Raw genomic sequence first — 25,891 nt, forward strand, 5'->3', positions numbered from 1 at the left:
GATTCCTTTATGCATTTTCTAGCATAATGGACACTTACAAGAACAAATCTTTAGATTATTATGTGGAATGAGATTATAAGTATCTTCCATGGTCGAGAGTGTAAGATTTATTTGGATCTACTTGGCTGGAGTGGGAGGAAATAGGAGTCTGTCTCTCAGCCAATAGGTTCTGGGTTCGATCCCAGACTGTGGTTCTTTCTTATGGCTTCCCAAAATGGAAACAATTTCTGGTTTACTACACCGAAATCAAACTCAAGCGCAATTCTATAAGCTATCAGCTTTCATACCAATCAAAACAAAAACTCAAGAGTATTAAGAGAAATGTGTATATAGACAGCAATAATCTGCATTGAAAAGCTTTGCTTCAAAAAGCATTGAATGAGTCTATGCTGTTACATGTACAGAAAATGTGCAGGGGAAGCAGCTAGTGTAGCACACTGCAATGGTGAACAAACTGACAAAAACTTATGGATAATGTGGGCAGGACTATAATGCTAAATCCATACTAACTCTCATTATTTGCAATTCATAGTTTTTTTACGCTTCTTTCAATAGTTATTATACAAGAGTACTTCTAGTGGATGCCATCGCTCGTCAGTTTATCTGAGTCAGTGAAGAGGTGTAACTCAACAATTTTTGTATGAATATTTATAATATTCTAAAATTGATATCTTGAATGTGATGACATGGACAGTACCATCGCTGACAGCAACACTTATACATGGGTGAAAGTTTGAAAAAATACTGAAAATAAAGTGTTCTATAACTGAAATTCCAATTTTACAAAACATTATTAAGCAGATATATTTCCCAAAATACTGAATTCAGTATAAATGAAAACTTTCACCAACGAAAAAACTGACTTTTTCCCAGAAAATGTACATCGCATACCGGAATTATTTTCCCTAAAGCTGTTTCGATGAGAAAATTATTATTTTTGTTCAATTAATTTTAGGTGGAGTGATGTCCACTTACCAAATTAAGACTTCGGTTCAAAAATCATGTGAAGCAATACATATTTACTATCAGTGCTTTCACTAACAGCTACTCAGGACCATATAAAAAGCAGTCCTTAAATACTGTATTTCATCTATATATTAAGAAAACAAACTGTTAATGATAGTTTCTAATTTATGAATTATCGTATATGGATTAAACGTAATAGTGTTAAAATCTATCTATGTTAGATGAAATACCCAAAACATGAAATGTACATACATTTTACTTCCAAATAAGATCAATGTTATAGGTGTTAATGTCTACCGGGGGGTACACCACATCATTCAGAAATCAAATACTGTAAAGTCATTTATGCTGTTGCACTTCGTTTGCTACACACATGCTAGCCATTATGTTCTCTCAATTCATGGAGAATATCGAAACGGTTTGACTATTGGTTACCCACGATTTCTGTTGCATGATGTTCCTACAAAAATCGTGTTTTAATGTTCCCTAGAATGAGTGAACAGCAAATGTACTTTTAAATCCATGAAATCTAAATAAATGCAAGCAAACATAAATGAATTTACAGTAATAAGCGAAGCAAGCTGGAGATACACCAATGGGAGAAAACCCGGGAACCATCTTACCATGTTTGAACGGGTGAAAGCCTGATTTAACACCCTCGACTAACATATACTGAACTAATGCACGGAATGCTTGTATGCCTATAGAAACATGCAAACAGAAAACATAACATGCCCTCAACACATAAACAACTAAATATAATGGCGGACAAAGGACTCAATGTCATAAGTAACTATGTAAGCTCTACCAGTAACTGGCCAAATTTGCCATTGGTCACTTATGCCTTGGAAAGAATGAGGTTTTGGAAATATATTTTTTTTATTGTTTTTTTTTCACAATTTGATTTCTGCCAAAATTTTAAAACTCTGGCTAAGTACTACCTTTTTTCAAAATGCTAATCTTAACTATTCAAGATTGTAATCAGGTTGATGATTTTGTACCATGATCACAAAGTCCTTGGTCAACGAAACTGAACAAAACATAAAACAACAAGAATTGGAAACACTCCCTGAACTCACAGGAAAATTGCCTATTTATTAATCTGCCTACCGGGTAACTTAAATATCTATAATTATTTCTGCACCTGAGTATTTATTGTTACATAAAGAAAGGTCATCAACAAAGTTCATTTGTACAAATGAATAGCCAATAATTTTAACATCGTTTATCATAGGTTAGATGATGTCGTGCTAAATCAATCAGAGCACAATATCGAAAATAAACAATAATACCATTACCCATTGGGGGTTATTTAATATCAACATCACGTTTTCTATATATAGATACAAAAAAGATTAGGCATATAAAATTAAAAAATAAATTTCTTTCTAAGAAATGAAATAACTGAATATCTCTTTAAAGGATTTGTGTGACAGTTAATGTTAAAAACTCTAAACAAAAATTAAAGGTATTTTTTTTATAGATAAAAAAATATCTATGATAAATTGTAACAGTTATTTAATTACTGCGGTTAATTCACCTTTTTGTGCGGACGAATATGTTATTCACTTCCTGAATGTTACAGCAAATCATATTACTTTCACCATTTTTAAAATAATTTTTTTTTCATTTATAACTCGAGCAACAGGAAAATTATTTCTGAGAACTGAATTTCTGCGGTCTCAACTACTTCAACTTATAAAGGAACTATAATGGTCATTGAACTTTTATAACCTCATGTCTTAAAGCTATATCTCTCACAGATTTGACAACTTTTTTTTTGTGTGTCTTTGAAACAGTTCAATTTGGCATCAATGCTTTCAATTCAGTCATATAAGATAACTCACAATAGAACAGATCTCACAATTGTTTGGATAACTGCCGAAAATTTCATTTTTCTAAAAACATTTGTAACGCTTTCAGCCAAAAAAAATCAATTTTTGAACGTAAATATTAACTAGAACTCCGCGAGTCGGATGTGTCGCCTGACGAATTATTTACTGTCGACATTATAGCTGTTAGATTGGCATTTTATTCATTTATAGAAAATGATGTTGCCATTTAACTTATCTTTACTGATGACGATGCCTTGTTTTATATTTGTAAAGGGTCATGCAATGAGATGTTTTTTTAAAGCAAAACAGGAAGTTGGCCATTTTGTTGTTGTTGTTGATTAATCAAGACCCCTTGTTGTATTTTTGTAGAGGGTCACCCAAGGAAGCATCCTGTAAAGTTTCATTGAATTTGGAGTGGTAGTTTCAGAGGTGTTTTTTTTAAAGCAAAACAGGAAGTCAGCTATTTTGTTGATGTTGCTGTTGTTGTTGATCAATCATGACCCCTTGTTGTATTTTTGTAGAGGGTCACCCAAGGAAGCTTCATTCTTCAAGATATGCCCCGGACAAAACTTTAAACATGAAAAATAACAAAGGACAATAACTCTAAACATATAGATGCAAGAGTCACGGTTTTTGTGCACTGCACTTTCCCTCAATCAGATATACCTACGGAAGAAGTTTCAGGTTGATACCTCTTATAGTTTACGAGATATGCCACGGACAAAACCTAAGCAAGAAAATTAACAAAGGGCAATAACTCTAAAAATATGGCAGCAAGAGTTACTGTTATTGTGCACTGCACTTGCCCTCAATGAGATCTGTCTAGCCATGAAGTTTCAAGTTGATACCTCTTATATTCTTCAAGATATGCCCCGGACAAAACATTAAGCATGAAAATTAACAAAGGGCAATAACTTTAAAACTAAGAAAGCAAGAGTTACGGTTCTTGTGCACTGCACTTGCCCTCAATGAGATCTATCTAGCTATCTTATATTCTTCAAGATATGCCCCGGACAAAACTTTAAGCAAGAAAATTAACAAAGGGCAATAACTTTAAAAATATGGCAGCAAGAGTTATGGTTTTTGTGCACTGCACTTGCCCTCAATGAGATCTATCTAGCTATGAAGTTTCAAGTTGATACCTCTTATATTCTTCAAGATATGCCCCAGACAAAACTTTAAGCATGAAAATAAACAAAGGGCAATAACTTTAAAACTAAGAAAGCAAGAGTTACGGTTCTTGTGCACTACACTTGCCCTCAATGAGATCTATCTAGCTATGAAGTTTCAAGTTGATACCTCTTATATTCTTCAAGATATGCCCCAGACAAAACTTTAAGCATGAAAAATAACAAAGGGCAATAACTTTAAAACTAAGAAAGCAAGAGTTACGGTTCTTGTGCACTGCACTTGCCCTCAATGAGATTTATCTAGCTATGAAGTTTCGAGTTGATACCTCTTATATTCTTCAAGATATGCCCGGGACAAAACTTTAAGCATGAAAATTAACGAAGGGCAATAACTCTAAAAATATGGCAGCAAGAGTTACTGTTATTGTGCACTGCACTTGCCCTCCATGAGATCTATCTACATATGAAGTTTCAAGTTGATAACTCTTATATTCTACAAGATATGCCCCGGACAAAACTTTAAGCATGAAAAATAACAAAGGGCAATAACTCTAAAAATATGGAAGCAAGAGCAACAGTTCTTGTGCACTGCACTTGCCCTCAATTAGATCTATCTACATATGAAATTTCAAGTTGATACCACTAATAGTTTAGGAGACATACCCCGGACAAGCGAAAATGGGACGCGGACGCCGCCGCCACCGCCGCCGCCACCGACGCCGCTGCCGACAAAAGTAACCCCTATATGTCGTCTTTTCAGGTGACACAAAAACTGCAATCTGATATCACTGATTTTCAGACATTTACGGACAATTTGGCTCATTCCAAGCCAAAAAGAAATAAAAAATTGTCAAAACGGTTAATCTGTGAGAGTGCAGATTTCATGCCGGTGATAGACATGATAGTGTTCACAGTGATGTGATTGACCAGGGAGCTGAAGGGCTGAAACCATTTCAGTAGAGTGAGGGTTTGTTGGGGAGGGGGCACTGAAGGTGAGACAAAAGGGGGGAAGCATCCTGCTACAGAAGAAAAATTGGCTTTTAAGGGCTATCATAGCTTCAAATTTTAAGAAAACTTGGGTGTGAATATTTACAACAAATAAAGTTTCAACAAATAAAGTAACAACTGAAAGCAATCGGATAACTTTTGGAATTAGTTAAAAATATATATATTTCTTTATTATTTTTGTTTTGCTTTGAGCGATTGAATCTGTGGAAATCCATTAGTTCGCGGACAAATCACCTACCTGGTTCAATTTTTAAAGATCGTAATCACACTCTATTATAGTCAAAAGTCAACATAACTATCTCCTGCCAACCTACCATATGAATATTTATGTGATCTTCCAATTTTTAATGGTATTCAAATGACTAGTTCAATTTCCATCAGAATCCGATACATTAACTTATATACTTTTTATAAGAAAATAATCTAACGTTCTCTTAAAGGTTCATTCATGTTTCAAAATGCAATAAGGAAGTCTGGAAACTTAGGATGAGATATATCCAATGTGATTGGTGGAAAAAAGGACGTGGAATTTGCACTTATGTCAGTAAAAAAATCGCAAAAAGTCATAAAGAATATGTCTTAGACATGGTCTAGACTTGATAACGAATAAGTGGGTAGAATCATGAACCAGTCTCTAGTACAAACAGATCATGCTCTCCATTTTTTAATATTTACACCTCATCTTCCATTCCTTAAATAAACTGCCTTCCGGCATTTGCGGTTATCATCCAATGAATGCAACATCTTCAGATATGTCCGTTTTAAATTCATCGCATAACAATATACATGAAAATAGTTGATTTTGTTATTGTTTGTATTATGTCAACAAGTCCCGTAAAATATTAATCAACATTTTAGAAAAAAACTTTGACCAGCCCTACTGCGTTCATACCCCAATAATGACATCAATCCTGTAATTAATTCCTTAATTGAAGTTCCCCCAATCTAACCTTTTTTTTCTGTATAATGTGTATGTGTACTTAAAACATGTAGAACAATATTAAGTTCAAATATATATTTTAAGCAAGTTTAATTCAAAGATTTAATTTAAGTTTAAAGAACCTTAAATATTGAATCCTTCAGAAGTTATTGTAACTATTTTTTTTATGTTTTATTCTTTATTTTTAACCACAGTAATATCAATTTTTTTTATCTATCATTAAAATGTTTGTCATGATTTTTATTGTTAAAAATTGTCTTATAAAAGGCAGGTTTCTTTTTTTTGGAATAACAAGTTCAGAGAGTGTTTCAAACAACAAACGTAATGTTTTATAAAACATGAGCGCCGCCAAGCGAACACGAACACCTGTCTGTTGTTGCTCTTTCCAGTCAAAAAAGGGCATAATTATTATAAAGACTGGGGTAACAAGCCTTGCTGTACATGTGTCTAATGTTTTTGGAACATGTGTAGCAAGTTTAATAAGGATATCGCTTACAGTTGATGAGTTATGGCCAAGATCAAAGATTTAGATTGCACGCCTAGAATGATGACACAGAGGCTCCTGACATCAAAAACACCAAGTCTATGAAAATGCCTTGCCCTTTTATTTAATGAAAAATAGATGAACTAAAAAAAGCTAAACACAAGTATAACCAGGCCTTTCTGTGTCATTCTTCTTGAATATGTCAATTTATTTATTTTAGAAAATGAATGTGAATACATTTACACTCTTTTGAGAGATTTCATCACTGAATTAACCTATCAACATACTTGATGTTTTTACATACCAGAGCTGTCTTTCTACTGTTAGGGGCAGAATTTTAGCCCAATTTGACACCATAAAAAGTATGTTTCCCTTTTTTCATGCCAAAATCCCACTTTTATTTATGTAGAAAATAATAACAAAAAATTGACAAAAATGTCCATGATAAAGGTATTGTTTTTTGCAATATGCTAAATCTAAATTATATATTCTATCAAAACACACTCATTTGATATTACTATATGAATGAATAATACTGCTTGCATTGAAAATTCCCTTTTTTCTGCATAATTCCCTTATTAAAGCCCCTTTTCCTCTACAGCAGAAAGACAGCCCTGCATAAAACTAAAATATAAGCTAAAACTTATTAACTTAAAACAGAAAAAATACCAATGATAGCTCTAGTTATCTGATTTTTAAAAACTCCATGAAATAAAAGCAAAAACATGGAAACTTAACTGTGATTTTTTTTTAATATGCATTAATTAGTAATTATTTCTTGAGTTAAAAAGCTCCGAACTGTTGTTACAATCATAATGAACAGAGTAACATGTGTGCTAAATATACTTCTACAACATGCCTTCATACACATATACACAGACGATAAATTTAAGGGTTTCTAAACATTTTTTTGCAAGCTCCTAATAATTTCCAATTCATTTTATCGCCCACACTTTAGTTGCAAAGAATAAATATTCAAGCTGTTCCAATAATTTCTCAAATCTCAAAACAATTCAGTTAAAACGTGCAGCTTGAAATAAACCCCTCTTCAAAGATTCATCCCCACAATAGATGCCACTTACCAATAATGAGTCATGCATTAATTTTCTCATCACAGACAATCGCTACAACCTGCGTAATCACCTCTTCTTCAAAATACATTGCTTTAACAGCTGGGTAGAAACTCTTAAATTTGTCGATTTCTGCAGATTTATTGGCATGCAAATTAAAATTTCTGTGAATTCCAAACTTACGTGGCAGAATGTCCTACGCAGGGTAACTATACTGGTATTTAAATGTTTCTCGAACGTGAATTTCTATGTGGGTGACCTCGGCGAAATATTCGATATTATGCTGCCCAAACACTCTTGCCACCCCGAAGTTGTCGATCAACAATTGCATTATTCGACTGGCTTTTTCCACCTGCAAGTGTATTAAAGAGTTATTTCTAGATATCAAACTGCCTCGATTATACATTAACATTATAATCATTTGCTATAAGCAAAATTTGCCTTAAATTTATTATAACCAGCAGCTGAGAGCTCATCATCATCATCATCATCATCATCATCATCATCATCATCAACATCATCATCATGACCTTCATCATCATCATGACCTTCATCATCATCATGACCTTCATCATCATCATCATCATCATCATCATCATCATCATCATCATCATCATCATCATCATCATCATCATCATCATCATCACTACCATCATCATCATCATCATCATCATCATCATCATCATCATCATCATCATCATCACCATCATCATCATCACATGCATCAATCAATCTTTCATCATCACTACCAACACAATATCCAGTATTATTCAACAACATCATCATTCACTTGATTATCATCTATCAATCAATCAATCAATCATTCGATCAATCATCATCATCATCCTCACATTATACCTTGGCTGGGTCCATGGCACATGTATGGAACATACTCCCTGCTACACTTCGAGACAGTGCCTCCGTGCTCATGTAGTTCTGTTGGGAGTTGTGCACCATCGTAAACCAGATACCGAACAACAACGACAGCAACTGCTGGTGAGCAGGACTACATGACATTATATAGCTGAAATAAATAAAACCAAATGAATTAAATCGTGAAATGTATGACACTTGTGACTTCACATGTTCAATGGTCAGGGATGTGGTTGACCTTGCACCTGAAGGATTGAGACTATTTCAGTGAGGGGTTTGGAGGCCGCTTGAGGCCTCAAATGAGGTTAAGCACCCTGCACAATAAGCAAAACTGGCTTTTAAGAAGCTCTTAAAGGCTCTTCAGGCTTCAAATTCAAAGCAAACTGGAGTGTCAAACCAACAACACTTAAAAGTAACAATCAGTTAACTTTATTTCATTAGCTTAAACAAAGATATTTTCCTTCATGGTGGCGGGGGGGGTGATGGTGGGGAGGGGTTTCCCTCGAGCCATCAGATCAGCAGAAATCCGCAAACAAATCACATCCTGTTGCTAAGTCATCTTAACTTGATTTACCGAAATATAATACTTAACATTTTTAATTAAATTTTATTACCCCTATCATACAAAAGACCCATCTGGATTAAAAAGCCGACAATTTATGTTCTTGTGTATAATACAAAGAAATATGTCAGGAATATCCAGTGTCATCCAGCTGAGAGATCCAGTCCAGGGTGTCTGTTTAACTTTATTTCCCCCCTCATAAAATTGTTTACAAAAAGAAAGCCAATAAATGATTTTCCGGTATGAATAAAAAGATCTAGATCAAACAAAACGCTTGCACATGACCTATTTTACGCCTGAAACTATGATGGACATATATCAGCTTCACAGAAAATTAACTCATCATTTTTTCATCTACTAATTGTTTCTTTTGTTTGTAAACAAAATATTACCTTTAAATAAATATAATCTCAATTGATTTTAATGGTAAACTGAACTGACGTAATATATTTAATGATTTACGCATCAATGAATTTGGGGAAAATTCCATACAGTACTCAGCTCATGGTCTTATTACGTCACAATGGGATATCACACCTGCGATTGGGAGTATAAACACCTTCTCAATTTAGCAGACAATATTTTCAAGGGAAAATCAATACACAAAAGGTTAAACTTTAATTTTATAAACATCCGGGATATTGTTTACAAAAAGAAAGATGCAAAATAGAAATATTGAAATGACCCTATTAAAATATGCGGGCCATGTGTTTACATCCAGTAATGGATACGGTCGGCCAGATGCGTATACATCTGCTAATGAGCTATGTCGGCCTATCTCGTATACATGCCCTAAAGGGTTAAACACAATGAGACTTTCATTTCTGGAAATTATGTAACTTTAAGAATATGACACAAGGAAATACATAAATTCATGCAAGCTGATATATTTGCAGTTAGATGTTTTCTTCATAGAAATTCTACAGTTTAATGTCAATAAATTCAAAGCAGAAATATTAAAAATGATTCTTTATTTCTTTGAGACTAACCAATCTTTTCCAAACCACTCATTAATCTATATTCAAGATTCTTTTCATTCAAGGAACTAGACGTTTATGATATCTGACACTATTGTTATGAAATCGCTGTATTCATTGGTTACAGAAGTGGTTAACCAAAAGAGATTTATCATTACTCTTTTCTTTAAGGCTTTGCAGTAGAATACATCACAGGTACTTAATTTAAACTTGATTAATTTTACAAAGATCGTGAATGGAGTTATGTTAACTTATAATAAGTCACTATCATTGGCACGACGGTGTGTGGTCTTTATGTTGTGGGGGGAGCTTGAGCACCCGGGGGGAAAACCTACATGACCACCTTGGTAACCAGCAAATTCACATATGCCCAGGCCGAGAACTGACCCCAAGATACCTTGGTCAAGAGCAAGTGCTCAAATTACTGTACAAACTGGACAGTAGCACTTATAGCCCAGCAGATTAGTGAAAAAATCGTTCACATTGTGATACAAGCACCAAAATTGACATGGAGACTCTTTTGGATCTACTTATTGGGAAAATCCCGTTAGCCACGAAAAATTCAAAATGGCCACTATTTTTTAACTTGACATGCATGACCATTATTAATCATTGATTTTTATATTCTCCTTGTAAAATCAAAGAACATGGGCGAAATTTGGACCATGACCTCCTGATTCAACGCAATGCTTCCACAATGTATCACATGGTTGATCCATGCTCTTGTGGTCAGACAATTGACAGTGAACACAGGTGTCACAGGTTCAATCCCCTAAAAGTACTTATTGTCTTCAGGAAGGCACACATTAAAGAACCAGCATAGCTCTTACCATGGTTATGTTCTGTCTGTACACTATGCACTACAACATAACAGGACATAAACCAGGGCTCGAATTTAGCACTTGCACACTCACAAAATGCGAGCCAAAATTAGAAAATGCCAGTTGAATTTAAAGACACTCGCAAAAAATTGAGTTCAAAATTTGCAGAAAGTATGCAATCCTCGAAATAGATATGAACATAATTGGTGATCAATTCCTGCACAATAGGTATAACACTAATTTTAGAAATGCCTACTTTTGTTTTCCAATTAACATACAGAAATTGATGACGTAGATTAATGTTATGCGCACAGGCAGGTAGGTACTTGTTACTATTTGGCAGGTACTCATTACCATGCAGTTTTGTAGACTGGTCTTTCATTACCATTATTGGCAGCGGTATTTAGTGATAATCGTATCGAGACACAGTCTGTATAATGATGACAAGCAAAAAGAGAAGTTTTTTTACACATGTTCATTTAAAATCGCTGATGGCGATGATCAATCATTTCCAAAAAAAAGCCAAAATGAAATAATCTGTCCGTTAAAACTGTTTTAAAGTGGAAGAGGGAGTTGTGCATTAAATTGACCATCAACACAGATGACAAAAGGAACATTTTCAAAATATTTTGCACAGACCAATACTGGCTTGATCAGATTTCCTCCATACGTACTGTCAGTGTTACATATATGATGATATCGTTTATATAAATACCATGATAATTCATTAAATCAATCAAACCAAAACTTAAATCACTGTTTTCCATACAATATATATTTTGCCTTGCAAACACAACGTTTTGCCTTAAAAATGTGCGTGAGTGTCTGGTTTTGCGAGTTGAAAATTTAAGCACTTGCAAAAAATTGCGAGTATCAAAAAAAAGTTAAATTCAAGCCCTGCATAAACTCTCACAGAGGCCGAAGCCCTTGATCGGCCATGGTTGTCGTAAAATAAGCATACAGTTCAAAGTAAGAGCTCAGCTTAATAAAGTCACACTGACACATATGCAGGGCCAGTGTTCAATACTGATCTTATCCTTATCCTTAGACATGCCTCAGCGATTCCATTCAGCCTATTTGTCAGCTAAATATACAGGCCAATCAAAATTCTTAGTTTTATTTATCTTAATTTCAAGTTCAATCGAAGTTGCTTATTGAATACGGCCGCAGGACTTTATTTATACATGTACATACTCATGTATAGCGTCATATTGCTCCATCTTGTGGCCAATGGTGAGTGTCTTCAGTAATGCTTCCTCACCCTCCGGTGAAAACACGCCCCCTGGGATACTGAGCAGGAATTTCTGAAATAATATAGTAATATCTTATACTTAATTGATTGGCGCAGTATTGATGCGAAAATGAGTTCCTGACATATATATAATTATAGTTGAATTTGTTTTGAATGGAACAGTCTCAGCTAAAAAAATCAAATTTGATCAAAGAAGATCAATGAATTTAACACACAACTGTTCTGTGAAATTCTCATTAAAATCTGTTTTCCAAATGCCCCTTCCTGATAGTTTTGTAACAACAGAAAGCATGGATGCAAACCATATATGCAATATTTTATACAGTTTAATGTTCATATCTTCAACAGTAGCATAAGCTTACATGCCAGATTTTCTGAGAAGCTTCCCTGGGAATTTTGGTCTGAATTCCAGGGGATTTTGATATTACACCAGGGGAATTTTAAGCAGCGAAATTTAGCGCAATATCTACATCATGATATACGAATAAATATAGAAACACACTCTTATTACAATAATTTTAATACTGGAATCATGGAATTTTACACTCATAATATTATAGATGCTTTCCACTGTCAACCTTGAACTAGGTTAAAAAAAAATAATCAGAATTCCGGGGAATAGTGAGATTAACTTAATTGTGTTACAATAGACTTAAGTAGTTTCAAGATATCGGGACCCCAGTCTTCGCCTTTATTTTTTTCAGCACTTGTCCTTTATGGCAAGTAATTGAAGAAAACCACTCGCCCAAAAACAGTTTTACTTGCCCAAAATAACCAATTCATGCGTAAATGTACGAAAGCCAATATTTCAATATAATAATAACGTTCAATCAGGATTTGTGAATTGTTGCTGAAGAAATTATGAAAACAGAGGGATCTAAATTTGGGAACAAGAGGCACATCAGTGCCTGTGCTCCACTGGCCAAAAGGTTCAAGCAAAGACCACCTAACGAAAATTTTCGTCAAGTTTCATAGAAATACAATCATCAATTTTTGAGGAGAAGTTATTTAAAAAAAAATTTTACTTTAATAGCTCTGGCTGCCATGTTGTGCAGTGGACCGAAATGATTTGGGCAATTTGAGTAAAGGAGCACCAAACAAACATTTCTGTCAAGTTTTATCGAAAAAAGGTCATCGGTTTCGACGACAAGTCGTATAAAGTTTTTTTTATTTTTTAGCTCTGGCAGCCATGGTGTGCAGTGGACTGGAACCATTTAACAAATTTTGGTTAATGACCACCCAAGGAACATTTCTGTCAAGTTTCATCAAAATCTGATCATCGGTTTCTGAGGAGAAGTGGTGTAAAGGTTTTTCCTATTTTTAGCTCTGGCTGCCATGTTGTGCAGCAGACCAGAACTGTTTGGGCTATTTTGGTTAAGGACTACCCAAGTAACATTTCTGTCAAGTTTCATTGCAATACGATCATCGGTTTCTGAGGAGAAGTCGTTTAAAGGTTTTTCTATTTTTACCTCTGGGGGCCATCTTGTGCAGTGGACCGAAACCATTGAAGCAAATTTGATAAAGGACCATCCAAGGAACATTTCTGTTAAGTTTCATCAAAATCTGATCATCGGTTTCTGAGAAGATGTTCTTTAAAGGTTTTCTATTTTTTTGCCTGGGCAACCACCTGGGAATTTTAATTTGCCGGAAACAGTATTTACTTGTCCCGGGCTTCGGGCAACCCAGTTACGACGAAGACTGGGACCCTGGTGGTGAGGATGAGCTTGTGATACTTAAATCAAATAAATGTTCATATTTTCTGTTCTGTCTGTCTCACAGTTTATAGTTATGGCCAAAATTAAAGTGAAGTCTCGTTGAAAATGCTGACTCGGGGAGCACAGCTGTTGAAAACAGAAGTCTTTGACAATATCTCAATGATTTTTCTTGAGTTTATACTTATTTATTTTAGCTGGAATGTGAAGACAGCTGGAAGCTTGGATGTAAATTATTCTCGAGTCTGTTGCCCTGGTGGAAACCAGCACTGGCATCCTTTTTTTGGAAGTCATAAGAAATTACCCAAGGTCGGGATCAAACCCCCAACCTATTGGGTGAGAGGGGACACCTATGCCACCAGACCACCCTTAATTTTCTATATGTAAGAACAGTATTTTCATCATTGGAGAATGGTGTTAAAGTAATTTTCTGTTTAACGCATTCAAGATTTAAACTACATATTAAACACACACACTTTAAAAAATTGAATAAAAAATCTTTTTTATCAACTGACCATAAAAACAGAAGGGTCTGAGCCTATTTTGTACGGAGGGTTGGGTAACCTGAACCAAATTTTGCTGTTTTTCGGCCTAGTAAAGCATTTTTGTTGAAATATTTCTCAATGAAGTTCCAAGCAAAGCTAGGTGGCCTCCCATCAAGTACAGAATCACTGCAAACTCATTATAAACGGGGTTAAATGTCTGCCCATGTGCAAAAACAATACACAGCAGATCTGATGAAAACCTGTCTACCACAATTTAATTTTTTAAGCCAAAAATAACGCTTCTTTGTTTCGAAATTAAGCACAAACTAAGCTTCCTGAACTGAACTTTTGATCGCAAGTTTTCATATTATACTTCTATTTTTTATCTTTTTAATGAATACAAAGAGAAATGAACTTGAATTAATTTGTCTAATCTGTTGTTTACAAAATCAGTTTTGAAGACTTCCCATAACATCGGTGTTAGACAACAATAGTTTTTGTACAGAAATTTGCCAACTACCTACTTACAAAATTAATGTAAGAAGGCTGAGTCAAAATCAAGGAGTCCTGGGGCTGTATTCCCTAACGTCTGAAGTCTGAGTTTCTGACTCAGGCTCAGAAAACTGAATTCTTTAATCGTTGAAAATAAAATATATTTTAATTAATTTTGACAAAAGATGTGTGTCTGGTAGTAGAGCAAATTTTTTGTAACACATACATATATTTTTACGATTTTTACTCCTATAATAGCATTTTTACAAAAAAAATCAGCTTTTCTTAGACTCGAAATCAGACTCAGGACATTAGTGAATATGGGCCCTGTGTTTTCAGATAGAACTAAGGCCACACCAAATTGATATTTCGTTCCGCGGATTTACCGCTCCATTTTTTTGAAAATGTAAAAAAAATATTTTTATTTTTTTTGTGCGCCCGCACCTCCATTTTGATCGCCAAGCAGATTTTTTTCAGGTAATAATTTATTAAAAGGCTAAAAATAATCAAGTATAATTTTTCTACGCTAGTTTTCGTGTTTTTGTAAAGGGAAGTTACCGATGCGTAGTGTTTTTATACTGTATATCGATCGGTTTAGCATGGGTTTCAATAAATTCAATCAAAATGGCGGCTTCCGTTATAAACAATGTGGCTCGAAGTTTGGAAATTAAATCTTATTTTTGACAATAAATATGTTTTGAGCATGCTTGAAGTCATTGTTGATCGTCTCATGCACTTAAGGATCTTTATTTAAAGCAATCATCATACAATAAAGCATGTGTATCTGAGACTGGTAGCGATTATATTGCGTAATTAGTGACTCGTTTTGAATGGAAATCGGAATGATCAACTTAGTACTATTTTATTCAAGTCATAATACAAGAGACAAAAATTTACCTCGTTACGACGATGCTGAAGATGGACAGGTCAACTTAACTGGAACATGAGTCATTGTTTGGTCCAAATTGATGTATCAAGCTCATTTTTGATCAAATTCTGACAAAACAACAGTTTTGAACAAATATCTTTCCACAAATAGCGATATAAACACTGGTCTGGATATACCTCAACATAAGTAAGCCTAAGTTTATCACCTTATATTTTGTTTTTATTTGCAGCATAATCCGGGATTGTTATGCACATGTCAATTGTAACCACTGCCCCGCCCACCACTCGCCCTTGTTACAGGGGTATACCGGGGACAGCAGAAGCAATTGGCTGTGTTTTTACCTTTCAGGTGGCCCCGCAGTGCCTAGTGAATGTGGTTTTGTCTTCATATTGAAAATAGTCGGGAATGGGCCTCACATAGGTATTCGGGGTTGCGGGGCCATTTGGCAGGGATTTTACCAGTAGTGTGTCCCTGCAGGTCAGGTATTTTACCCGGGATTTTTAGACCGGGGCATATACAATTGGCTGGTGCATAAAAACATCTAAATAACCAAAAAAAGTACTCTGAAAAATACCCTTGTTCATTTTGTTTTAATAAGCACATGTCATTGCATTTCCTGTGATAATAAAAACAAAATTTAGTCTATGTTATATGGAGTCTGATGTTTGATGATGCCTGTGTAAGTGATCTTTTTTTACAAATCCAAAATCAATGTCTAAATACAGTTGCATATGATGTTAAACTGATTCAGGTAGATTTATGTAAGTCGTTTCAAACTTTTTACTTAAAACAGGGTTATTTATTATTATGAATGATCATCATATTAAAGTACGTTTTAATAATATAAGAAATTTGATTTATCCATATAATGTTTGTACTAAACACGGATGAATAAATAGTATGTATTCCGACATTTTCCCGATGTCCATTAGAGGTTCAGTTCAAGATGGCATTAAAATGGGTTTAAGGGCAATTATTTTGAACAATCTCTTATTTATATTGAATATAAGGAAAAATATATTTTTCGCTCTTCGCTCGCTTCGGTTTTTATGAAAACTGACAAAAAAAATCTTTTTCTTTTTTTTTTCGCTCGCTCGCTCCAATTTATTTTGGCAAAAATCTGAGGAACTAAACATTAATTTGGTGTGGCCTAAATGTCAAAGAAAAAAACAATAATTCTAAGTCTTAAGTTTGAATGAAGATTCCAGCAACTGACAAGAATAATGATGCATCCAAATTAGCATTTATGCAACTGACTTCCTTGGTATAAACTAGAAGACGGACAGACTGACTGACAGACTGCCAAACTAAAACATCCAGGAATCCACGCTTAACTTAAGGAGTCTCCTACCCCCGGACCCCCGTCAGTGTCTTACCCTGAATAACACTATCTTTCTGGCATCTTCTCTTCGTTTGATTATACAACTGTTTGTCAATACTTTTTCCTTCAAAAATTCTATTCCGTTACCTTGACCACAGAAGCTAGTGTATAGAAACTGTAGTTTGAGAAGATGACTGGTTTGCCCTCTGAGAGACGTTTCACGACCCTTCGGGTGTCATTTGGGTTGCCGGGACGACGGAATATGTCCCGGGTGTTCAACCCTTCCCTCGCAAAATATACGAGCAGCTCCTGCAATACAAAGGCTGAATATTACTTTAAAAATTCAAATATCTAACTTTCATGGGTGAAAGTTTGAATTTTTCAAAATACTGAAAATAGGGTGTTTACATAGGGAAATGCCATTTTTACAATACATTATATAGGATAAATATTTTCCAAAATACTGAATTCAGTATCAATACTGAAAACTTTCACCCATGAACTTTTGGTAATGGTTATAGTTTACGTATTACAAAATAAACAAATTTATTTTTAGGGAGAAGCAGCAATGTTTAGAACAAGTTTATTTAATTTGCAAAAAACAAACCATAATCACTTGTAGTTAATCGCTGAAAACTAGGTAAGTTTGATGTCACAGCCCCATATTTAAAATAACTCAGTCACATACACCAATAACTAAAATAGAGTGCATGCAATACTCGGCTCTGATTGGCCTGTTGAAGCCTGAATGAACCATATGCCAATCAAAAGAATGGTCAACATTCATATTAGTCTACACCCATGTTTAACTGTTAAAAGATAAATGTTGATAGTGTTTCTTATACTTTCGCTCTCATCCGATTGAAAATATAGGTCCGCAATTCTAATAATCAGCAAAATTTTCTTTTATCATCATGTTATTCTTAAATTTCAAAAGATTAACAATAATATTATTAATAATGCTAAAACTCCCAAGAAATGGAAAAATAATATCCGTGAAAAACAGCAGAAAAAAATGACTTAATGCCCACAAAATAGTTTTCAACATTCCTCGAATGTTTCTGACTAGTGATGGGCTAATTATTCTGAAATCCGATCCCTTAATTTGGCTTAATCTGGTTGGATAAAAACAACGTTATCAGAAATCTTACTAAATAAATAATAAAGGAGTATCACACATATCTTAAAGCTTGTTAATGTGCAAATGTGTAATATTTAAGGGACTAGACACCAGATGGTCCAAAAATTGGCAAATACAGTATTTCCTCAAAAATAGTCTAGACTAGTCAATGAAAGCTAGTAGGAGGCCGATAATACATCACATTATATGGTAAAAATAATAAACGCAACAATCATGTTGCTGTCTCATCTGTGCATAATGGTTTCCAAGTTGAAATCATATCTGTTTATGAGTACAGATAAATATACTGACGCTATTTTTTAACTTACTGGGATTTACGTGGTCGAGTACAACCCTAGTAAATTCAGATTTGGAAAAACTGTAAAATTAGTATAGATGCATGTGAAGTAAGCGATGTGATACATCTGTAAGATTTAATGCGCAATGGTTGAAATTAGCACAGGCCCGCAAGCCCGGCACTGGCAAAATGCCTTCCAGGCTTGCTCAAATTCTGAATTTTATATAGCAGGGCTTGTTTAAAAATTTGATGCTAAACAATAGTATAAGAATTTGGCCTTGTTCATCCAAAAGTCTAATTTTGATGACTGAATGTGCTGAACAAAACGATGTCAATTTTATGTGCAATTTTGACAATTTTCTTTTTTTTCTTCCAATTGTATCATCTGTTATCTCACCCCTGTAAAATAAGAGAGAAGAGTTCTGCATGAGAATGACAATACTTGTCTAATGTTGTAGGAGGCATAACTCTACTTTTTCCTAAGTCAGAGTTGTTGGCCTTGCTCCATATCAGGCAACATGTATTCCATGTTTGAAGCTACATGTAATAACTTCAATGGATTTTGAGATCAACAGTCAAGGTTTTCTTTGAAAAATAGTTAAACTCTTTAAAACAAGGTTGTTGAGTTCATTTGTGTTGAAGAAATTCAACTTTAGATTGAGCAAATAAAAGCTGTAAATTAATACTTATGATGCAGGATGTTTACAGAACATTGGCTCCCATATAATCATTTCTTTTAAACCACTGAAGCTTAATTTATTTTCCTGAAGTTTTTTAACCTACACCACAATACACATTTTCAAAGAATACATTTTGCAATAAATATTTTTAACTGTTCTTTAAATTTTGACCAATATGGAGCCAAACTAATCCAAATGATTAAACATTTTAATGTAATCTCTTTTGTAATCTCTTTTTTTTTTAAGTTACTTCATAAAAGATGTTTTTGTATGGAAGCGTTTATTTATGGTAAAAAGACAAAAAAATCAACATTTTTAACCCTTGCCGTCTTTTTTTTAAAGCATTTTTGGTAATTACTAGGAAAATTGGAATTCCAAATCTAAGTTAAAATGACGCACTTTTCCCAATGAGAGAGGCGCTAACCTCCTTCACAAAACGGTGAGAGAAAAAACACTAAATCACAAATAAAAATGTACTTCTTGTATGAATGAGTTCAGCAACACTAAACCACAAAAATACACCTATTACAAATGTATCTTACAGCTTCATTCTCACAGATTCACAGTTTTGACATCTTTTTTATTTTTGGGCTCAGAATGAGCCAATTTTCTAGTAAATATCTGAAAACCAGTGATAAAAGACTGCTGACAAAAGATCATATCACAGTTTTAAATATTTATATTCCAAAATGAATGATTCATGGCTAATTGCATTACTAACGCTTGAAGAAAAATGCATATAACATCCTTTTTTAACATAAATATGAAAATCTGCAGTCTCATTTTTTGTCAGCAATCTTATATCACTAGTTTCCATGCATTTTAGCACAAATGGGCTCGTTTCAAGACAAAAAATAAAAAAAATTGTCAAAACGGTAAATTTGTGAGAGTGCAGCTTTAAAATGTACACACACACTTTAAAACATCAGGAAGCTGGCTCAGAAAAGTACAACTAAAAATGTTGTTTAAAACACAGCAGCTGCACTTAAATTCACAATAAAATTTCGAATTGCGCATGTTGCAAATTGCAAACATTTCAGCCTGTACATAAAACAAAGACAATCCAGACTTCAACAGGCATGTATGTGACCCGTATTACAGACAGATGATGCACCAAAAAGTTCATACTGAAATAAACAAACAGACAGAACCGCGATACTATCAAATAATGAACAGAATTCATGTAAAAAATAAGCATCTTTTTGAAAAAGCCCTGAAATTCAACTTCATTAATCATTACCTATTTATGTGTTCATTTGTGCATAACTTCTGAAGTATTAGCAATTGTGTTGTTGGACACAACAGCAAAGTCAAACATCATTCAATAATTATTAAGGCCAGAGTTTTTCCATCTTTAGATTTACGGGAGCGCCGTACCTAAATACTGCAAAACCCAAATAAAAATAAAATTCATTTTGTGGTTTTATTTTTATTTTTTCCGACGAACGTTGCTCCAATGTTAAGAACAAAATAAAATTAGTGTTCTATAACCCATATCTCAGAACAAACTGGTGTACCAATTGTCATTCATTATCGGTCTTTTTACTGCACAAACCACGTAAACCAGTCGGAAATACGCGGGGAAACAGAACAGGTACCCGTTACCATAACAACGTCCTGTCAAAAGTGAAAGTACTTTTTGTCATACCCCTTATTTCTCGCAATTTCTGCAGCTATATAGAAATGTTTTACTACAAAAAACGTTCCGATGTTTATGTTTCATTATTTAAATCAAACCGTGGTGAACTTAAAGCGTGTTTATTGTGATTTTTTTGTAGATTCAGTATGTTGTTCGCGTTTCGTGGAACGATTGCGAAACTTCCGGTCAAAATAAGGAGACAGAAATTCGTGGGTTGTATTGTCTATTAAAAGTCATTGGCGCACGTCGTATATTAACAAGGATGAATTGGATTACAGCGCAAAAATGTATAGCTTCTGACAAACACAAACTGCAAAATGATATCGTGTTCATCATAGTCAAAATGGATATTTTTTTCTGAATTTGACTCTGGGGAGCATTGAACACACTGCTTCACGATCACATATTTGAAGAGAAAAACACAAGGTATCGTGATATTCGTAGTTGTTAATTAGTTTAATAATGATTTAGAATTTAAATCGTTATAGAATACTGAAAATGATGTAATAATAACATAGTGTGTGTTTCCGATAAAACAGAAAAAATCTGAACATAAGATATCTGGCAGTCAGTGCAAGAGGTCAAACTTATCTGTTGCTTATTGCCAACGGGCATAGCTGGAATTAGGATATTTTTCAGGACTGATTCTAAAATCAGTTCTTAGACCTGGTTTTTTGAAACATATAACACTTGTAAAATTTATCTTAATGCTCCCGAATTTTCTTTGGTGAAGTACATAAATGTAGATTTTGACTGTCTGTGTAAAGCGTAAGCCCTGTCAAACTTTGAAGTGAAGAGGAATTTCCATCAGGGCTTCTACTTTTTTTGGTTATATTTTCTATACAAAAACCACATCACGGTAAATTGTCACGGTGCTATTTCGTTAAAGACAGAAAAACACATTTGACCTCCTTATTATACCGTGTCTGAAACTGTGTTCAATGTTTGATTACTTCACAATGGAAAGGATATGCTTATATTGTGGGCAAAAGGTTAGAATTGGCCATTTAAACTTCTTTATTACACTGACATGTTTCATAAAATCCATGGGTTGATAATATATGCACCTCATATGCATAGATGCATTCGAACAAATATATACAATTAATTTCAATGAGCGCTTGAACTCACAGTGTTGAGGTCAATATTTTCAGTCATTAAAAGGATCTTTTAATTATGCTTTTGAAACTTTATGGTGATCTATCACCCTTTTTTCAGCCTATGAAATAGCTGACACAAGTAAGGTGTGTTTTGTCTTTATGATATAAGAAGATTTAAAAAATAAAAAAAATCGGAGAAAAATCCGTTTTATTTTTGTTTATTTCTCCTTTGGGACATTTTATGCATTTTATTTTTATTTTTATTTTCTCCTCCTTACCCAACTTTTTGAAAAATCTCCCGTAAATCTAAAGATAAAAAACTCTGGCCCAAAGGTCAAGTAAATGTAGACCTTGCTGTACATGTTTGTATTGTACCTGGCAACATTTTTTACAAGCTTTATCTTAATTAAAATATCTTGGACAGTTTTTGAGTTACGGTCAATGTGAAAGTGTTAACACTTTTGATGAGACCCCAAGAAATCACAATACCCCTCCCACCCCTCTCAATCAAGACTACTGTAGGCCCTAGCATATTCTGATTATCAATCTGACAAGCATTTTGCATTCAAGGTCATCGCATTTGTGACCTTTGACATACTGGTATTAAAAACAACAAGGCCATCTGCTAGTCATGACCTAACTCCCTACCAAGTTTTAGGACCTTTAAGGTTAACCTCTAGTAACCTCTAGTTATAAATTATACAAGTTTTTTTGTGTTCTGAGGGCCACTGCAACAGTGACCTTTGATCTATTGACCTCAAAATTACTAGGGGCTACAGTCATCGAAATTTGACCTTTGAATGAACAAGCCTGAATTGAGGCCCAAGCATTCTCTTGTTTAGTACAGTGACATGTGCAAAGCAACATACCCCTGCTTCTACATAAATATCCAAGTGCGAGTGATTAGACATAATGATGTACATTGTTTTGGCAAAAGAATGCTTAAGTGTTACTCTTTCTCAGTTAAAGCCAACATTAAAATGTCTTCACAAAACAGACAAGTATTGTACAACAAAATCAAGACTATAAGGAGATCTTGACTGTTTTATTTCAAAACATAGGAGTTTTTTCACATCCTTGTATTTCATGATACTTACAACCATGGGTATGGGAAGGTAGCCATTTTTTAGGGCGGTAGAGAGGGGAGCCCCAAACTTCACTCTGAAAATATAAACAATTCATGCTTTAAAATTATATCCTTATTCACATGAAATATGCTGCCTCATGACATAAAATTGAAAGATCATTATGAGAAGTTTATTTAATATTTTTTATTTATAATAATATACAATTAAACCAAAAAGCTGACAGGCTTTTTTCAAGCTTAAAGCTGATACGGGACCAATCAATCCAATATTTTTATTCAAAACGCTTTGTTGTCAGCTTTTTGGTTTAATTGTATATTATTTAATCATATGAGCCAGTCAAGTAGCTTTTCAAATCCTCCATGGTCAGTAAGAATGATTTCAAGTGATATTTAATATTTCAAGCATTATGAAAGTAAAGTGTTCACTTAATTTCACCCCTTTCAAATAAGGGCCATTCTGCTAGACTATGATTCCTGTCCTGAATTGTAAAACACCATGTTTTACCAGATGGAACGGTAAAATCCTTCTTTTATTCTTTGTTTGTTCTTTGTCTATTGTAATATTTGCAAATTTTACCAGTCTCATTTAAGTTTAACCAGAATGGGTTGGCTGGTTACATGGGCTTTGCAAACTCAAATATAAGCGTCTAGAGCAAACTTTTCAAGCGCTGACAATATGACCTACTTTTGTGTGCGCATTGCCTCGGTACTTCTGTCAGAAACACATCCAAATACATTTCGCAGCATTGTTAGCGCTTCCTCCGTTCTGTATGCATTATCAAGCTTCTCTTCATCCGGACTGCATTCCCATCATTGTCATCCAGAAGCTTGATTATTGAAATCGAGGCTCACACCTGTAAATACACAAGAAATTGCAACAATTAGATATCATTAGATCAGCATTACTTAAAATCATAACAAATAATTAGATTATTTTAAACGATTTTGAAACGAGTCCAAGTCCAAGTCCCCTGCAGTCAGATGAAAATTTTACCACATCACAATCTCCATGAAGCCTGATTTGAATCTTAATATCAACTGTTTACCAATTGTTGCACAGCTCTATTGTTTTGTTTTCGTCTATACGTATCAAAATGATAACAAGTAGGAGGAGCTTATAAGCCATGCTATAACTATTGAGCCAATCAAGTACAATGCTATTCACTAATACACATGCTTGTTATTGAACGCTGTCCTTTACAACATGGTACAAAAACAAAAACTGAACTCATGACCCTCATGATTGAAATAACATAGGTTGAGAGTGCAGTAAGGCCTGAAAAATCAACAATTGGTTCTGGTTATCCAACCCTTCCTATGAATTAGGTGCCATCCCTACCATTTTTATAGTCAGTTGGTAAAAAAAAAAAAGAAGAAGAAAATATATATATATATGTATAATTATGTTTTTTTTTAGTGAGTGTTTGAATAATAGTTTAAAACCTTTTAAAAGTTTTATCCAGAATATAATTTTTTGATACCATATTCTCCAATGAATATTTTGTACGTTGAACATTACATAAAGCCTAATAAAAAAATAAAATAAACAAAAAGCCTACCTATCCTATCTGTTTTTGAAAAGAACGTTACCCTAACCAAACCATTTCTTTTTCTTTATTGTTTGGCCTTGTAACCAATACAGTTGCATTCAGATTTGAATTTCAAGAGATTTCTACAGAAAGTCAACAATAAAACCCTATAACAATCAATACCATTAAACAATATCTTTAAAGCCACTAAAAACCTTACTGATAAGCCAATATTATTACAGTTTAAATGCAACAGAACTGTGATAAGACAATTTAAGAAATAGAAAAAAATATCAAGTTCAAAAGTAAGATTCAGTGCAGATGTTTTTTTCTTTACGAACAGACACAGACCTGCAAGGTACAAATCAGCTACAATAACTGAACGTCTGTAAAACTTAGAAATTGGCAGCCAACTTTTCAAATGGTAAGTGGCTAAAGGTATATAGACGAAGAAGAATATTTGAGCAGGTGGAAATGTGGTTCTGGATATATAGATAGATACAGACACGATGACTAAGCAACGAATCAACCAAACCATCATTCTGGGTCATTGACACTTACAACAATAAAGATTGATTACAGAAAATTACAATTGCAGACTTTAACATTCATTATATAAATAGTGTAGAACATTAACACCATGGTTAGGTGAGTTGCATAAGTCAAAGAGTACAATTTTGCGAGTTCTCCAAGCAAGTTAGCTTAATCTTTAGTCTGCTTATGCACCAGTCAATTGTAACCACGGCCCCCATGTCCGGGAATAGCAGGGACTTTGACTTTCAGTCTAGGATCGGGTAAGATCTCCGCCATGCAGAAAACGGCTGGTAATATACCAGTGGTTGAAATTAGCACAAGCCCCCAAGCCCTTCACTGGTAAAATGTCTTCCGGGCTTGCTCAAATTCTGAATTTTATATAGCAGGACTTGTTCAAAAATTTGATTCCATGCAATAGTATAAGAATTCGGGCTTGTTCATCCGAAAGTCTAATTTCGATGACTGATATACCCGCAAAATGCCCCCACACACCAAGAACTCAGATAAGGCCAAGTCCCCGCTATTTTTGGCGCAAAGACAATACCACTATATTCACTGGGCACTGCTGGGCCACCCGGGGGGTCATAATATAACAGCCAATTTCCCTAGCTATCCCCGATATACCCCCGGACCTCGCACCAATGACATGAAAACAGGGGGTTGAGTTTGTTCCTCATACGTACAAGCTGAAAACTCAATTTAACATTGCTTTCTAAATCTTTTTCAAATGATCAAGTGTTTTGCCTAGACTTGAATTCTTTCAGTGTTAAAAATGAAAAATTCTTATTCAACTTATTGAATAAACCTATACCAAAAAATAATATTAAAATAGGAAAACCTACATATAAATACACAAAATTTATTTTGCATAAAAATAATCAAATCAAACATAAAAATAAATGTCAATACTGTACCTTAGTACATAACATGTCTATTTATCTTACTCCTCCACACTTTAACATTTACATAACTAAATCAATCCAACCCCGAAATGGATTTTATCAATCTAACATTTTCTTCCTACCTCAAACCCAAAACACAAGATATAAATTCAATAAAGGTGAACTTAGGTTATCAAAATGCAAAT

At 34.2% G+C, this 25,891-nt stretch overlaps 1 pseudogene; it reads right to left on the reverse strand.

Moving 5' to 3' along the window:
• LOC128237242 (uncharacterized) overlaps positions 1-25,891 on the reverse strand; it is a 62,993-nt pseudogene that overhangs the window by 11,807 nt on the left and 25,295 nt on the right.

This window comes from Mya arenaria, chromosome 6 (assembly GCF_026914265.1).
Source record: "Mya arenaria isolate MELC-2E11 chromosome 6, ASM2691426v1".
Lineage (NCBI taxonomy): Eukaryota > Metazoa > Mollusca > Bivalvia > Myida > Myidae > Mya > Mya arenaria.